Source organism: Electrophorus electricus, chromosome 1 (assembly GCF_041902795.1).
Source record: "Electrophorus electricus isolate QZ-2024a chromosome 1, ASM4190279v1, whole genome shotgun sequence".
In the NCBI taxonomy this organism is placed as follows: domain Eukaryota; kingdom Metazoa; phylum Chordata; class Actinopteri; order Gymnotiformes; family Gymnotidae; genus Electrophorus; species Electrophorus electricus.
The window spans coordinates 7,363,191-7,376,340 of record NC_137497.1 but is presented as its reverse complement, the minus strand read 5'-3'; the positions used below and the strand labels follow the sequence as shown (position 1 = coordinate 7,376,340).

General features: G+C 50.3%; 1 protein-coding gene across 11 annotated transcripts in view; it reads left to right on the top strand.

Annotated features, from left to right (window-relative positions):
* Positions 1-13,150, top strand: part of arvcfb (ARVCF delta catenin family member b) — a 119,552-nt gene that overhangs the window by 6,607 nt on the left and 99,795 nt on the right. The window contains exon 2 of one of the 11 annotated variants that reach the window (XM_081710671.1): positions 9,212-9,373. The exons of the other annotated variants lie outside the window; for them this stretch is intronic. The gene's annotated coding sequence lies outside the window, so the exon portion shown is untranslated. The remainder of the gene's footprint in view (positions 1-9,211; positions 9,374-13,150) is intronic. 11 annotated transcript variants of the gene reach the window in all.

Sequence of the window (13,150 nt, the reverse complement as noted above, 5' to 3'; positions counted from 1 at the left end):
CTCAGAGGATGAGCTGCGCATGGTGGCCCAGGCCTGCTGTGGCACTGCAGATTCCCTCCTGACCCAGGGTGCAGCAATCAGCTTCACGACAGTCACGCATCTGAATGAGCATGGCGGGAACTACGAGATCGTGCAACCATTTTCCTGTACCTCGTTCAGACACCGTGATTTGCAGACGGCGCGCTTTGTCGTGCGCGTCGGCCTGTACACAAGCCATAGTCCACCCACCTCCCAAAGTGAAGCTGCAGGGTACGACTGAGCTTTCATAAACAGCCCGGTAACTACCAGAGTGTTTCCTAAATGTATAATCAGTCTCTTTATATAATATAAACTAAAGCATGAGTTTCTGCGGGTGGAAATTCCTGTTGCAGAAAAACGGACGCGTTTTATTGTTGGCAGCGGTGGGCGGCGACTTGGTTTGGGTTTCCCGATGGAAATGCACAAAGCACCCAGGGAGCAGCTCCCCTGCTGGTGAACAGGCCACGGGCGGGGTGAGGGAGACCCAGCATGAAGAAGGGCCAACGGGTCAGGGAGAGAGAGGAAAAAGACAAAGACATAGTGTTAGTTCTGTAACTCCATCCTCCAAAGCCCAGGAGTAGTATCGATCCCTTAATGCTATTGCCTACGCTTTCTCTGCCTCCCTGTTGAAACACGGGGTAGTCTCCATGGGGGAGGTAACAATGCTTTTATTTTTTTTTGGGGGGGGGGGGGGGGTGGTTATGGAGAGCTTGAGACTAATGACAGGAGGGTGGAGGGGGCAGACTGCTGGAGAAGAGAAGATGGAGATAGAGATGCAGCAAACGATTGCGGTGCGTCCGGCAGAGGAGGGTGAGGCATCACGGCTGCAACAATTGATTTCATCGGACTGGTGGGGTTCGGGTGGGAATGGTAGGGTCCGTAAGGTTGGGTGTGGGGGCCTTGAGGGGCTTTTTTGTTTGTTTGTTTGTTTTGTTTAGCTCATCTCCAACTGCCTCAAACTAGTCAAGGGCAGAATCTTGACCCCCCCCCACCCCCAATTTCCTCATGCACCTTAGAGAGGATACGCTAATCCTGTGTCTGTGTGGGGAGAGGGGGGTATTTGAGAGACAGCTGTACTTCTTCTGGAGTATATTATGTACACAGATTCAGACTGGGAGCCTGAAGCTGTTGCTCCCTGACCTCAGGCTGATCTTCTAATCCATGTTTGGTGTGTGTGTGTGTGTGTGTGTGTGTGTGTGTGGGATCTGTCAGCCTGGCTCGGCTCTGCAGCCTCCAGCCCGATGCACCAGTTGCATCATCGCCTCCTTGAGTTTGTGTCTGACATGGGCCCGTGTGACGAGCCTTGGGCCCACGTTTCATCATGTATCCATGTGGGGATGTTTGGTTTGGACCCAGGGAGGCACGTGTGCCTGCGTGCGTGCGTGTAAGGCAGCAGATGGTGTTAGCATTTATGAATGGGCATTCCTGTTCCGCATAACTGGGGCAGGAATGCCGTTCCGTGTCGGCGTGTGTAAAGTGTGGAGGTGGACACATGACTGTAAGTGATCTCTCCTGGGGCACTTCTGCTGCAGCTAAAAGCCCTCGCACACCGGTGCGGAGCATCCGTGCTGGACCGCGACACCTGTTTAGTTTCATGTTTTGAAACGCAGCGTTGGATCTGACGATCAAGTGCCAAATGTTGACATGCCTCAAATGTCAGTCGAGGCTGTTGACCTCTGACCCGGGTGAACTATAGAGCTCATACCTCTGTTAATACATGAGATGCCTCAGTACCATGAGTAACCAAACATAGCAACAGTCTTGAATAACGTTCATATGTTCGGTACTCGCATGACCTGCAAGTTTTTTGCAGCCAACATCCGACTCCAAACCCCAGCGGACGCTGGGAATCTGCGGCCTAAGGCCGTGCCACACGATCTGGCGCTTCCGAAATTCCAACCTTGGTCTGGGCTTCGGCAAGTAAACGTACGCTTGGTGGGTTTGGTCCCAGTAGAGCCCACCACGCCCGCCAAGTCCTGCTGCTGCGGCCATGCGTTTTAATTTTTACTGCACTTCTTTAGGGCAAAACCCCACCCACCGAGTTTCAGAGCGTACAATTGGATGCCTTTTGAATGGATCTGTTGAGATGTTTCTGAACAGTAAATATTCCTCTCACTGCTGTCTGTTGGCGGTCATATCCGTAATGACAGGCAGGCTAGCGCCACTGCTGGCCCTGCGTGATCGTATTCCCATGCATCACAGAGAATGGGGAGGTTGCTTTGGAGCTTGGGATCCCTCCATAGCGTGCTCATGCTGTCCCTCTAGGAGAAGTGAATTTTTGTCTCGTCTGTCCGTAAGACTTTGTCTCAGAACTCTACGAGCATTTGAATGCGTCTTTTAGGAAACCTCCAACCCAGCGATTCTGTTCTTAAAACTTACCAGTAGCTAGCGTCTTTGGGAGTTCTCTGCCTACATCCTGGACACCGCCATTGTTCAGAGGGTCTTTATGGTGTCTGGATGTATTCTTCTGTCGTCCGTGGCTGGCTGTGTTCTCCCGTGGTCATCTGGACTGCTTGCTGTTAAGCTCATCAGTGCCCCTGTATTAGGGGGCTACCAGTGGTCAGGTTGGCTGGACATTTCTCCTGCCGTTGGCATTCCTGCAGTCGTCATGGTGAGGGCCAACAGACCCGCGTGCCACGAGTACCTCACCCTTTCACCCGTAACCTCGAGCGATTGGCGTCTGTTGGCTCCCGTCTGAGTTAATGACACGCCCAGCTGGCAATTGAAAACAGTCGCTTAAAGCCCAGTGAAACAGAAGGCCATGCAGAAAGAGCGGAGCTGCATTGCGAGTTGCCCTGTACTGATGTAAGTACTTAAAGCTGCCATTCAGCACTTTCCTATGGAGTCATTAAGTACAGAGCCAAACTGACAAGCAACTCTGCAATTACTTACAGACGGCTTTACACTGGGGGTAACGTAATGGGCCTTGTTGGAACACCCACTATAGCACTGTGATGACGGGAGGTTGTGTATTGCACATATTATTTATGTGCTCTGGCATCTTTGGGGGGGGGGGGGGGGACCACTTAAAAGTTCAGCATTGGAATTCAGTACCAAAGACCAACATGCACAAGTCTCTTATTGTAGAAATGGCGCATCGAGCGATCGGTGGAATCTTCCAGAACGTGTGAGCTTGCTGCTCCACTTCAGCCCCCAGCAAGCGGCGCTTGAAATGGGCCTTTTTCGTGCTCTCTGGCCACGTGCCTTTCAAAGGCAGACTTCCTCTTGACCACGCGCACGCATGGTCAGACCCGTTACAGCCTGTTGGGAAGCCTCCAGCTGAGATGCGGTCATTCAGAGCTGGGCTGGAGATGTGCGACTGGAGAGTGTGGGCCGAGAGGGCAGGGCCCTGTTGAGGGCGTGGCGAACGTGGGCTGAAAGGGTGCGTGGCCGCGTTGAGGAATGTGACTGGCCCACTCAGGAATTTAAAACCAGTCTAAATGTAATCTACATACTTGTTAAATGACGCTTTCCTTCAGTTCAGAGTGTTTCATTAAATCCCACTGCGCAGTAACACGTGCCCTTCCTCTGAACTCCTGTTCGCTTACCCAGTTATAACGCGTTGGTCAAGTAACTGGCCGATAACTCAGCTACATTCTGAGGATATTTGGTGCAGTTTTAAAAGCAATTAGCTTCTGTCAGTGATTCTTTAGATCTGATATGATATGCAATTATATGATAATGTAAGTTTGTCACGATGTCTGCTCTAAAAATGGCTTCCTGTCTATTTGAGACATGTGCTTTCATTCACAGACAGAACAGAGAGACATCACACACACACACACACACACACACACACACACACACACACACACACACACACTGGATCACATGGAGCATGAATAATCTCTGCAGGGAGAGTTGTTCACAGTGTCATTTTATTTCCCTCTCCAAATAACTCGCCGTGTCTAGATTTCGTCTCCGTTGCCAGGTTCACCTCTCCCGTGCGTACTCGCCAAGACATGCTGTGAACAGTCACAAAGCCAGGCTCGCTCTGGGCTGCACTGGGTGCCGGTTGGGTGGGTCAGGCTGCTGCTGACCCTTGTCTGGGAGGAGAACAACCACCTCCTCCTTAAGCTTCCACATCAGTTTTCAATGAGCTCCTCTGTTCCATTTCTTTTCCACTCCCATTCATCCAGAGGAGGAGCATGGCGGACGATCCCTCCCGTGCGTCTCCCTTCACGTCCCTGCGATCGTCTCTTCGCCCGGTCGTCTGGGCCTGGCGTGTTCCCGCTCTGGTATGTAGGGAGCGCGTCGAAAAGCAATTAAAGCACCTGACGAGCAACACGACCCCAATTATTTCACGTCGTAACGGCATGCCAGGATAAGAGGGGGTCTTCCGTTAGCCTCCACGGTGAACACCTCCATTCCGGAACAGATATGGAACACCCGCTGTGGTTTTGTTCCCTTCAGGACCCTGTGTGGCGAAATAACTTGGCATAATTCATGGACCCTTAAAAAAAATATTATATAACTTCTGAAATGTCAAGATCTTAATTACCATAATTTTTAGAATTCCTGAATTCGCCGACTGCGGTGGCTGATACTAAAACTTGAAGTTCTTCAGCAAAAGTACTAAAAAGGTGTGTTTGGTATCAGAGAGCCTGACATGCTGTTTACACTCTAGATGTTCTTGTGCTCTGAGGAATCGTCTTGCCGTGTGTCGAGCATAAAGTTCACTTCCTTTTGTACCAGACTTGTAAACACCCCTTTCTGGTGACGACCGAAGTGGTCACTGTCGGACTGGAATGGATGTACATTTTGTGGTTTTAAAAAAAGAAAGGAAAAAAATCTTCCCTGTTTGTGTCAAAACTCGGTGTTGACCCCCCCCAATGATGCGCACTTGTGCAGTCAATTAGCTCTGAAACCGTTCAAAGCCGAGAGCGACCCCAGTGGATGTTTTACCTCTCTGCAAACATCCATCTCCCCCTGTGGACACGTGCATGCACACACTGTTGGTGCCTGTTCCCATCCTGCAGCTGCCTGCTTCCTCCCCGAGTTCGAATTTCCGAGTTCCTTGGGCTCCCCAGAGTTTCTGCACCAGCAGCCCCTCCACATGACGTGCGCTTCATTTTCCAGCGCGTGCGTGCGTGTTCTGCCTCCCCGGGCTGCGTTGGGAGCCGGAGGTGCTCCGGCCTAGGACAAAATGGAACCGGACGGCTACAGCGCTTTGTCGCTCCCCTCGAGGGAAAAGGAAACGCAGCTGAGATTTGGGTAGGAAAATGTCGGAGCGTGCGGAAATGAAAGTGGTGCTCGCGATGCAGGAAACCATAGGACTTGACACAGGCTCCATGTGATGCGTTTACACAGTGTGTAAACGAACCCAGTGAAGTGAGATGGTTATCAGAAGAGCAGATTCAGGAGTAAATGTTAATTACTGAAAGGAAGATGACGCTTTTATCCAACGTGACTTACGATTATGACTGGGTACAACTTGAGCAATTGAGGGTTAAGGGTCTTGCTTAGGGACCCAACAGTGGAAACTTGGCAGAGGTGGGGCTTGAACCAGCAACCATCCAATTACAAGTGAAGTACCTTAACCACAGTTACCACTGCCCATGGCCTTAAAACACTACAATGTTCTTAAAGCATCCCCAAACTCCATTTGGATTGGATAAAATCAGGTTTTGCACCGAGCTGAACCGCAACTTGTCCGTGTGCAGGTTAGCCACACGGAGCACGCTGCCATGGCGACGACTTGGGTTAGATGTTGAGCTGCTGCCACGATGCTGCTAAGCTAGAGCCGAAGCCGAAGCGCTCTGGCCAACGGGAGCGTCTTGCTTTGGGTGCGCACTTCCCATCAGGGACTTCCCGGACATGCTGCGGGGGGGAGCTGTTGACATAAAAGCGGAGCGTTTATTTGATGAGGAGCTATGTAGGTCTGGTGGGTTTATTGCCAAAGCTACTCTTTAGCAATAAAATATGCTAATGAGGTATTCATTTAAACTTTACCCATAAGTAAATGTAGTAGTAGTAGTAAATGTTCAAGACAGATATTTGCTGGGCATGATATTTAACTCTTGATAGTTTCACAGGACTACAGTGAAACTTTTTCTATATTTATTTTCTGGCCAGGCAACTTGAGCATATCGAGTACGAAACATGCAAACTGATATTATATACGTCTGTGGACTCGCACAGACCGTATTGTTTATCGGTGTAGTTTTGTGGAATAATTACAAATGGCTATATTTTAAATGAGCTACAGGACGGTGAACTGTAGTGTTGGCGTCAGTATACATGAAGCTCATTACCCACAGGGGCCTGTCAGTACACCGTGTAATGATGATAAAAAAAAATCATGTCTCACCAGTTAAGTAGCAGTTAACCTCTGAATCTTCACAAACTAGGCTCATGTTGTGGAGGAAGAAAACCGAATCCACCGATTTCAAAAAGACTTTGCCGTACTTGGAGACACGCTTAGCTCCAAGTTTGGCATGCTGTTCGAATGGGATTACAAATTTACCTTAAGAGTGCCAAACTGCTTCAGTGATCACCGCAGAGTTCCTTGTGTTGGTTAGCTTTGCTGTTTTCTGGACATCATATATATTGGCCAGCTGTCTAATCACCTGTGGTTCACTTTATCTGTATCAAAAGATTTTTCAGAGTTCTTGTTTTATCTTTTTTGATGAAGGGAAAGGTTTTGGAGTCACGACACCTTCCGCTACACTTGGGCGTCTCTGTTTGTGTTTACATCTCTCTCAGCGGCAGACACGTAATCAGAGTGCCACGGGGCAGTACCTGAGAGGTTGTTAAAGCGGGGCTGCAGCGATAGCATTGCTGTATGTCTTTAATATCGTACCGTATGATCGTATGCGGGCATGTGCCTGCAGTGCACAACCTGTGCAGTGCAGATCCCAAAATCCCGCCAGCTCAGACCGGGCCGCCGGACAGGATGCTGGTCTTCTGCACCCGAACCGCGACTCCTGCTGCTCCGGCAGCACTCCTGATCCACCTCCCCTTATGTCGTTTAACCATTTAATATAGCACTTTGGGAGTTGGTTTGGGTACTTTGCCGCTCGGTTGGCTCCATCCAGCTCCTGGGGCCATGTGTTGTAGAAGATAAAGTTTTTATGGGCCAGTTTTGCAGATGGAGATGAAGTCTATTTTTGGATTGTAATTGCACCTTCACCAGCGATTCTCCCTTTCGACCGTTATATTAGACTCTACTTTGTGGGTTTACATGCATGTGCGTGTGTGCGTGCAAGTCTGGGTCAGGACTCGGTAAATTGAAAGTGCTCATGGATGTACATCATGTGCTCAACAGAGCTGGCTAGATGAGCTTCCTGTGGATTCCTCTCTCTCTCTCTCTCCCCCCTTGCTCTGTATTCTATTCGAATCCATTTCTGCATGTACGTTTCATCATGCACCATAAACAAAAATCTTATGCATTATTTTTGCCTGCATTTCATGACCTTTTGTTTCAGTCCTGTATTTGAATACTAATAGCTTTTTGAAAGTGCGCACAAATCTGTCTAAGTGAGGCCTCTTTGTTCTGGGTAGAATGGCAGTGATGGACTAGTGGCATGGGCACTCTACCTCGGGGACTGGCAGTGTTGCTCTCTGTAGCCTGAAGCTAGTGTCTGCCCTTGAGCAAGGAACTGGGAGAGGAATCTGTCTTCCACCTCAGCTGGGCAGGAAACGTCCACGGGGACACGTCCTTAAAGAAGGATGGGGGTGTCTCGCAGTCTTCTGCTCTTAGCCAGTGGGTGGAAAGGTGCCAAAGCTCCTGGTCGTTGCTGGACCTTTTAGAACACTGGAGCCTTGTCAGGGCTGGGCCTTCCCTGCTCCCAGACACACACACACACACACACACACACAAATGTATTAGGATGACTAACATGCCCACAAATGCATATCCATACTCACACTCATCCTTATTCACATGTATTAGAAACACACACACACACACACGCATCTGTTTTCCTTTTTTTTTTTTGGGTTCACTGTTCTGCAGAGGTACGTGGTTGGACTACTGCACCCTGTCCGCGGATCCCCTCCACCTTAATCCAGCAACGCCACCTCCACCTTACCCCTTTTATCGCCGGACGGGTGGTGTAAGGCTGGGGACAGGGTGGTGAAGGGCTGATGTAATCGGTGGCTTTTTGCTGTAAGGGCACAGGCAGCGACGTTTTTGACAAGCTGGTGGCCCCGTGACGGTCTGCCACTCGCACGTGTCTGCGCGCGCACACGCGTCTGATCCGACATCGATTCCCCCCTCCAGGTTCCTGCTTCTGGATCACGTGGGCCGTTACCCGATTCCTGCGCAGTGTTGCACTGCTCATTATAGGGGAGAGAGGGTGTTCACGCTGATCCTCGCTCGACCAAATAATGAGTGCCATTGTGCTTTACCAAGCCCTGGTAGGCTGCAGGCTAGCCTGTCATACAGACAGGCCACTCCTGTCGTTATACACATGCAGACAGACACGCACGCACGCAGGCAGGCAGATGGACCGATACACCCACGTACAGACTCCCAGACGTGGCCAGAGACGCGCACTCGCAGGTTCGCTCAGTAACCATGCTTACCCTTTGCTTTCTGCAGCTTTCTCAGAGACGCTCGATTTGGGGGCGTGGTCTGGGGCAGGGTTTGGGGCGTATTTCCCACTGCTACTTGCCCTCCAGTGTTTACAGCTCTGAGGTCATTCGGTCTGCACGTCAACAGCGATTAGCTAAATGTAGCCACTTCTGAGAGTTTCCCTCAGCAGTAATTTGGCCACACCAGCCTTTAGAGACCAAAGATAAGACTGATCCTCCCCACCTCTCCATCACTCTTTCACGCACGCGCTCTCTCTCTCTCTCACACACGGAGCATTAGCCGCCCACAGGCCATGGACGGCAGGCGTGACGGTCTTATTCGAGCTTAATTTGATTTGCAATCCATTGGAGGTCTTTCTCTGCTTCAGTGGCCAAAAGTTGTCGCGTGCGTGCGTGAGGGGTGGGGGAGAGAAATGGAGATTAATCAGGTTACTGAAAGGAGTTAATTATAGCAGGGATGGAACTGTACATGCTATCTTGACATTGCTACACACACACACACGCACGTGCACACAACTTGCATTACTGCCCATCAGTCCTCACATGAGACTGATACTGTGATTACAAATCCTGTCTCCTAATCCTTCCCTCCCCTCCCGTGTGTGTGTGTGTGTGTGTGTGTGTACTCCATATTGCCACCGTTGTCCTCCCATAGTGGACCTTCATGCCCTTCCTGCACCAGTCAGTTTCCTGCCCAAATGACATCATCTTCAAAGCTACGGAACAGAAGTTTTTAATCATATCAACCAGCACACGGACCACAGGGAATTGGTGTGGGGTCGGGGCTGCCGAGACGACTACTGCTACAGCCTCCTGAGTATGAAGCTCGTTTCTGCAGTTCTGTGTCCTGCTTTGGTTATGATTGTGTTCCTACAGCTAGGTGTGATTTTGAATGTGTTTAACATTCATTCAGCTTCACCCAGTTTTTGATTGAAACAAGATTGCTCCCGGTTGCACTGCGACCAACGCTACGAGGTGGCCCACCTTCTCTCTCTGACCCTTGACCTCAGACGTATGGTCCTCCTCTGGGGTCACGGCTATGCCATGAACCCTGGACGTGTAGTCTGTGCACAGACTACAAGTACAGCTGGGTACCGTAGCCCAGTTCCCCGAAGACGAATACCAAAGCCTGTCTGTACTGTTGAGCATGGAAATGTGTAAATATGGTGAATGCACATCACACAGCCTGATGCGTTACTCTAGTAAATAGCCCTAGAAATGCACCACACCCTGAAAAATGCATAAAGTATGTAAATAACCTTCTTTAACAAAAATCAGCAGAGAAACGAACCTGCTCCATCTTCCCTGTCGCATCACTGAAACGCCAAACCACAACTGTCTTCATTTTCACCATTAATATGGGGCTTTTATTTTGACGTTACAGCAAGCACACTAAGGACTATGCTTTGGCAGAATTGGCCAAAACGCAGAGAAGTAGCACCTCGATACTGCATCCTTGTTTTCCAAAAACTGCTGAAAACCAGGAGCAGTGGCAGCCATGCGAAGCCCTATTTCAGGAACTGCTGCCTGGGCTGTTGACGCGGCCTCATCCGGGAATTTGTGACGGAAAACGTACAAGAATGAGAACTGGGACCTCCCCCCCCCCAAAAAAAGCCCAAATGTATGTATTAAAAAAAACAAAAAAAAACAAAAAAAAAGTTGTTCCATGAGGTTTCCAGATTGTAATGTCTGCTTATGTGAAATATCTAACGGACACTCCTGTAATTTGGAAAACTTTATTTGGTGTTGGAGATCAAATGCAATTCTGGGAAATCAAATGGAGATCAAGTAGAATTTTTGCCCCTTCTGAGTACAACTCTGTTGCCTTTCTGAATTTCAAGGTACCAATATCGATGCCGCTGTCTCAAAATTTGTGATGGTAGGCTCGTGAGGCCTGGGTGGGGGTGCCTTCTCTCTTCAAACCGAGCCCGCTGCATCCATTTGTAGTGCATGAAAGAGGCAACACTCGGTCACCACGCACGCACGCACTAAGCCATATAGCCTACTCATAACTCAGTTTGCATTCGTCTGCACCGTATGCATCCTTTTGGGCAGGTGGTTATTCGCGGTTACCCATCGCGGAGCGAGCAAACCCATTTCTGGTGCCCTTTCATGCCTCCGTCCCAGCCAATGACGGACGGTGCAGGCGGTGCTCGGACGGACGCACGCGGCGCCCGCGCCGTTGGCCGCTTCGGCCCAAATCTCCTCGCGACCACACGCTTAACGCGCTAACCTCTGCTCCATCGTGCAGCCTTCCCAGAAAGCTTTTTAATCAGCATATTTCTTCCGTTATCGCCCGGTTCTTGCGAGGTCAGCAAAATTATTATTTTTTTCTGGGGGGGGGGGGGGTTCTCTCCGCTCCCCTTAAAGTCTCCGTTCTCTCCGTTCGTTAAAGAACGGAGCCTTGAAGAGGGCCACATTTTTCTTTCTCTCTATTTATTTATTTATTTATTTATTTATTTATTTATTTAACGAGACGGTAAAAGAGACGGCGCTTGCGTGTGGTTGGCTGTAGATTAGTCACGTCGGACGGCACGACCTTTTTGAAGTCGAGCTTCTGGCGCCGTTCCGCAAACTGCGGGCTCGTGGGTTATCGCGAGCCGCCAAGCCGCAAATTAATACTTGTCCTAGCTTTCAGCGCTGTGGGTTTTATTTATTTATTTTTTTTTAAAGCCTGCGCCCGATGCCAATCTGCGTCCATTTTACCTTTTTTAGTTTAGTTTTGTTTGTTTGTTTGTTTGTTTGTTTTTTGAGCCGTGTTGCGTTTGTATTGATCAGATGCGAGTGCATGGAAATGCTGTTCTGTTCTTTTTTCCCGTCGGGGTTTTATCGCGCGCGCTTGGCTCCCGTGGCTCCGCGTGACATTTGGATCACAGCACAGCGCGCGCAGGGAGACGACTCGCGTCCTAATGCAACGTTGGAGAGGTGGAGCAGCCTGAATTTCTCTCTCTCTGTGCCGCGCACCCACCCCGTTAGTTCATTTGTTGTCATAGACGCGGGTGCTGTGTTCACTGCAGTCTCTCAAATAATGGGGAATATTGCTGAAACAACTCTGGTTGGTACCGTGCTTCGTTCAGCCTGCTTAAAATCTCCATATTTTTGCCGCGCATACGCTCGTTCACACGCACTTGACCCACCAGCCTGGCTCCTAATGTCCCAATCCAAAGTCGGTTCTAGCTTTTGATTTGAGCTCTTCCCCTGCCTAGTCCTTTCAGAACCGGAGAGTGGGTGAAGGCGAGTTCGGACTCAGGTGAGTGAATGAGTGCCCTTCATCATGTCTGATTTCACAAGCCTGCCTCCCCCACCTGTGGCTTCTGAGCAGAGGCCGTTTACCAAGGCCGCCTCCTCCTAACGGCCCCTTCAGATGCGTCGCCTGAGCTCGTCATTTGTCCTCTTTCTGGAGTCGGGGGCATTTATGAGGGCTGGCCGTGGGCTCAGGTGACCCCGGCGTCAGCGGGATTAACCTTCTGATGTCGTGAACCATCCCGCTCACGCTCCCGCCCCACCGCGCGCTCCGTGCGGAGCTTTTTATCGTTTCCGCGGTGACACTGAGAGGCACGCGGGCCCGTCGTCATGGCAACGGCAGTCAGGCGCCGGTGAACGGAATGAAACCTTGGCCACTTTCGGGGGGAAAAAAAAAAAATTGGTCAGTCTTTTATTTATTTATTTATTTATTTATTTTTCCTGGTGCGAATGGGGTGCAAATGAAGTCAGGAAAATGGAACTCCTCTGAAGTCGCGGCTCCAGTTTCACGGTCGCCATCGTGCCATCCAAGGATTCGACACGGTGGGAAGAAGTGAAGGAAGTAAATGAATGTGCTGGTCTGCGCCGCGGGACCGTGCTCTGCACCTCCTCCCAGACAACGGGCCCAAGGTTGTCAAGCTGGCGCTCAAAGAGGAACGCTAATGAGGAACTGTTGCGGGCGAAGCCGTTTAACCCTCGCCTGGCTGAGGCCCGACTGCTTCCCGGCTGGAGGTGCAAACCTGTTAGCGTGGCAGCTCTGCGCTTGCTAGAGAGAGCTCTCACTTCGGAGAGCTCCGTTTTTTAATGAAGAGAGAAAGAAAACCGGAGGGAGAGGATGGAGAACCCGGGGTGAAGGGAATCATTTAACTACTTGCGCAACTTGATAAGAAACTTGAGGACCATCCATCATCCTGTTCCCTGCGCCGGTCTGCCTCTCCATTGGCACGCCGCTCTGTGGTCCATTCTAACGGAACGTCTCGGAGGAAAAGACCTGTCGGAGGTGTGCATGGGGCCCCGAGTCCTCCAAACTTTGAGCCGCAGGACTTTGATTCCTTTGATGTGACACACCCAATGAGGAGGCTTGAAATGATTGCATCCATTTGCAATCTCTGTGTCCAGTCTGACCCGCGGTTTTGGACAATGCCCCATAATGCCGCGAACCTGAGGCCACGGGTGGGCTTTCTGAATGCGGTTTGGGTCTGACTTTGCTTTCCAGTTCACTCGTGGGCTCCTTATTGGATCATAGTGGGTGTGAACATGAGAAACTGGAGTCAAAGGCGTCCAATGAAAAATCACCAGGGAAATGATCAGGTGTTTAGTCCAGCTGACTGAACGAGAACAGAGGAGCAGG